Below are 5493 nucleotides of genomic sequence, written 5' to 3' on the forward strand. Positions count from 1 at the left end.
TATCGGTTTCATTTATGTTTTGTTTGTCTTATGTGTCAATGTGTTTAGTTTGTGCTCCGATTTTATTTCTGGAGTTTTGAAGTTGTTATGTGGTATTTTGTATTATTGTTGGTTGTGTAAGCATAGTCGGCTAGCAGTTTTGTGTTTGGTTTGTATTTGATTTCTGTCATTTTCCGTTGTTTTTTGGTTTTGGTACAACAGAGTGGGCTGATTTACATATAACTGCGTGGTTATGTTTTTTTATTGTATCAACCAAGTAGGCTGTATCATATTACTGCGTGGTTGTGTGTATATTCCAGCCGCCTGTGGCTGATGTATATTGTGCATGTAGAAATGATTCAGATTGTCAGCTGTACAGGAGAGGTGCTGCCGAAATTTCTTCGGACAGGGACTCCCCCGGGGCGTGACACATTCTATATTTCAAAGGATCTAGAAAAGAGCTCTTTAGATGAATTCTTCTCAACCATGGAGCTTCATGAGACTCAAATTAAAGGGTTAGATGAAAAATCTCATAGATCAAGAGGAGTAGGCCTTGTGGCAAATAAAGAAAAGGGTAAGAAGAAGAAGTCTTCATACCCACCATCTTTTGACTCCAAAGAATGAAGCGCCTCAATGGATAGCGATCAAGAGGTGTGTATGATAAAAAAAAAATATGAAGAGCATTTAAAAAATTTTCAACTAACAAATCACGTGCTAGGAAAAGCTCAAGAAGCAAGAGTAGAACTAAGAGGGGTATTTGCTATAATTGTCAAGAAAAATGACACATGAGGGATCAATGCCCTCTTTTGAAAAAAAAAGGAAGGAAAAAAAAGGAAGAAAAGAAGCATACAAAAGAAAAAGGGAAGAAGACCCAAAATCTAATAGCAACATGAGATGATCCATCATCATCGGAGGAAGAAGAACACCAAGTCTCCCATTTTTCCTTAATAGGAGTTGATGACTTAGCCTCTACTTCATCCGAAAATGAAGAAAGAAAAAGTTCAAGTGGAGAAGAAGGGAGCACAAGTGAATGGGGACGTCAAACTTCTGACACGGACTTCTCAGTATGTGAGGTATACAATTTCCCTACTCAAACTTTAGTTAAGATTATTACAAAGTACAAATAGGGATTTTTTTTAAGGCTAAGAGGAAAAACAAAGCCTTGAAGTATGATATTAGCATTCTTGAAGAAAAATTAGAATACATGACTCTTAAGAATAATGATATGCATGCTTCTTCTTCCAATTTAAATGTATCATGCTTAGAAGAAGAAAATAAATATTTAAGGGAAAAGGCAGAATACTGATGTACATAGATTATATACACTTTTATGCTTATTTTTATGTACATTCACATTTCTTTTTTGTGCTTGATTTTTGCATTTTTACATCTCTTATCATATTTTTAGCATAATTACTTTTTTTTTTTTTTTTGAGATATGCTCTTTATGTGTTTTTCTGCGGATAGGATATGCTTTTGGAGCAGAAACGACCCTTGTAGATGAGTCAAAAAATAAATAAAGAAAAAGAGCCCGGCCATGTGGATTCCACAAGGCCATGCTTTGAAGCAGAGAAGAATGCCTCAGCTGTGTGGATCCATATAGCAGTGTGGATTTTCAGATAAGGAGCAGACTGGCCATGTGGATGCCACATGACTGTGTGGATTTTCTAGAGATAAAGTAGTATACGACCATATAAATCCACATGACCATACCACCGTACCAGAGACCAAGTAGAGGGTGAATGTGTGGATGTCACATGACCGTGGCATCAATCGTGCCAGGCCCGTGCCTAGTACTATTTAAGGGGATTTCTTCTTCTTTCTAAGGGGAGGAAGGTTCTCCCTTTGGGAGATCCATCTTGGTTTCGAACCACACCCTATCCGCACTCCGTTCAACAATCCAAAGTCATTTTCATTATCTCATCAACTCTAGAAGCAAATGATTGGATTTGAAGACCACTCAATACATCGGATAAGCTTCTTCTCCCTTCATATAGTTTAGGTTTTAATGCTTTTAATTCAAATGTCTTTAGATTATTTCCTCCATATTATGGAGTAAATCTATTGTTCTAGGATTAAGAGAGTAATTGTGATATGAATTGATGTAAGAATTCATGGATTTGCCAATTTTCTATCTATATGATATTGCTATGCCTTGTATTTTTTTTTTAAAAAAAAATTAGAATTAGATAATTCGATTTTATGTTATATTAATTTTTTAATTTATTGAATTCATAAATCATGACTACACCACTAATTGAATCCATCCCGCTATAAGTCTATCTTGAGAGGTACACTACAAATTCTTATTCTTTCCATTTCCTTCCATTCCGTATCTTTATGATTTATCTCTCACTAACCCTAAATCCTAAATACTTGGCCTTAATGTGTTCGTGATTCAAATACACTAACAAAATTAAAATATGAAAACAAATTAAAATGCATAAAAATAGTAGCGGTTGTAATAAAAGATAAAAGATTAGTAAAACTTACTTGTTTTACAAAATGAAAAGTCATGGCGAAATTCAAACATCTGAATTACTTATTTAAAAAAAACTAACACAAAATGTAAGGACAGAGTAGAGGTTGTGACTTCCCGAAGACAATTTTTAAATTGGAAAGTGTTATCAATTTATTGAGATTTGATCTAATCATGCAACAACAAAGAAGCCAGTAAAAAAATTAGAATATCATCTCTTTCACGGCACAAGTTGGTTTATTTTACTCCACTAGTCTAGTTTTTATTCCATTGCAACTGTCTTTAACATATTCCACTGTAAAGTATATGATGTTTGTCCACCTTCACTGACTTGTTATCTGTGTATGACTAATTAGGGATAGCAAAAAATAAAGAAGAGCCTTTGTTTGAGGCATTTGGAGAAAGGTCATAGATATACCATGATATCGAAGGTTATCTTTGTTAGCATTGAAACTTTAAACATTATTTAAGTGGTTTGGATAATTATAGCTTAGTTTTTAATTAAAAAATTAGAGTAATTTTTATTTTTTTTAAAAAAAATCTCTTAAGGTGGCTTTTAAATTTTTGTTAATGTCAAAATGATAAAAATTTTATGCTACTAGACTAAAGTATCTATCCTAATTTTTAAATTTTCATCTAAAAAACTCACTTGAGATCATTTGTCGACATATTAGAAATTTTAATAGCGATTTTTTTAATAAATTTATTAAATTCAAGATATTTTTAAAATTACCTATAAAGAACAAAATTCTACTTATTTTCTTTAATGATCAAATGGTTAAAAGGTACCTTAATTTTTTTAAAATATATTAAATAATACTTCATATTATTTTTCATCATAAAATACTCTTATTTCAATATCTATAACTAAAATTGTATAACATAAAATAAAATAATTCATATTTAATCAAAATTGCTACGTAAAGAGTTCTATATATATATATTAATTTAATTAAAATCATTTTAATTTAATCAAATTCATTAATATTACTGTAATGATTTTCTTCAAAACTTCTTCACTTATATTAACTTTATTAAACTCCTATAATATATAATAATTTTAAATAAAATTACTATTATAATTATGATATAACAATTTTTATCAAGGTTACTCTAATGTAATTAAATATTTTTTAAATATAACTAAAATATTATTTTATTTCATTTTAAAGCTAGTCTACTCTTTAAAAAAACAAAATCCCAATTCCGTTGCCATCCTCATCAGTCATCACCACGCCACGGCCGCGCCTTGTGAGCTCGATCAGAAAATGGCAGCCGCCTCTCTATTTGCCGATTTACTCCGGCAAGCGCGATTCAGAAAACTTAGTGCCGACCTCGTGTCTCGGTCTATGTACCGATGTAGTGTCCTGGCTTACGTGTCGATCTCATGTCTCGGTTTATGTACTGATGTAGTGTCTCAGTCTGCGTGCCGATCTTGTGTCTCGGTCTACATGGCGCGGCGAGACCCCGACCTACAGCTCGCCTTCCGGTTTCGGGTCGCATCCGGCTCCGTGTCGTCAGATCTAGCTCTTCAACCTGATCAAAGTCATCTGCTCTTTCGGATCACAATAAATCGACCAGCGTCCCATCCGAGGGCGCCCCCTTGGGGCATGGTAGGTTCTCCGTTCATATTCTATACATATTTCATTATTTTATGACTTAGTTTTGTACTCATATATTCGTTGAATCTACCTTGAGTATCGGGGTACCGGGGGCCGGGTCAACCCGGTCGTTGCCTGCAAGTAGCGTTGACTAGAGGACTTCCGAAGACTTGATCAACATAGAAGTCATCTCAGCATACCTCCTCCGGAACGTCGCGACTCGGTCAATATTCCGCCCACCTCGCCTGACGATCCGTCTGATTCAACTTCCGAACAAGATCACTGTACATTCAAAGCACAAGAACAAGATCGAGACAAAACAATCGGAGCTATTTACTCTCTCTAACTCGCACGAGTCCTAATATGATAAACCCTTTCAGTTATCAAAGCTATATATATATATATATATATATATATATATATATATATATATATATATATATATATATATATATATATATATATATATATATTCTTTGTATTGTTGTTATTATTGATTATTAATTTAATATTGTTGGTCACCGAATTATTCTTTAATATATTGATACACCTATTATCCCTCCATATAAAGAGTTTTAAAGTCGAGAATAAGCCTTCTTTTCCTATGACAATATTAACCCTGCTCAATCATCTCCTACGATATAACAACAATTCGAACTTCAAAATAGAAACATTTTAAATTTTGAATTCTGACAAACTTTTGACGTCTAAGAATTCTGTAAAGAGGAAAGGGAGCGATAACAGTTTACGAGTAGAATTCAAAATTTAAATATGGAGTGATTTTTCACTAAAGAAGTGAGGTTTCTTTATAAAAGGATATCAAATATTTTTCCTACAAGGCGAAGGATCCTTTAAAGAGGTAGAGAGTCAACGTAATGTCTCTTATTATTAATTTTTTTATAAATTCTTTTTACAGCTAAATTTTAGAAATTAATTCTGATTATTTTTTGTTATCGCATTTCACATAAATTGATATTCATATACACTGAAATTATATTTGTATATTCAGAAATCTAACTCGGGCGCGAATTAATATTTTCATCCCATCATTATTCAAATAACTTAAATATTGATTTTTTATTTATTTAAAAATTTAATTAAAATGATCTAAATAGTCATCCATCTTCATATTCAATTTTTTAGTTAAAAAACTAATTTTTCAATAGATTATTAGCTGCTTAGGAGGTTGCAATTGATCCTAAACTCATTGATCGCCTATTAGTCCCAAGGAGGTTTGGCTGTGAATTTGCCCCGGTGTGAGTTGTCATACATTGAATCCAATGGCATAATCACATGGGGACTTGGTGGGACCATCACTGATTCATCATTTCGCGTCATCTAAAAATTGAAATTGACTATATATTTAAAAAACTCTTGACCTCAACTATCCATTGATCTACTTACATAATGACTTGGAATATTAAATATTGAATT

The sequence above is a fragment of the Zingiber officinale genome, chromosome 6A, assembly GCF_018446385.1.
Source record: "Zingiber officinale cultivar Zhangliang chromosome 6A, Zo_v1.1, whole genome shotgun sequence".
Classification (NCBI taxonomy): domain Eukaryota; kingdom Viridiplantae; phylum Streptophyta; class Magnoliopsida; order Zingiberales; family Zingiberaceae; genus Zingiber; species Zingiber officinale.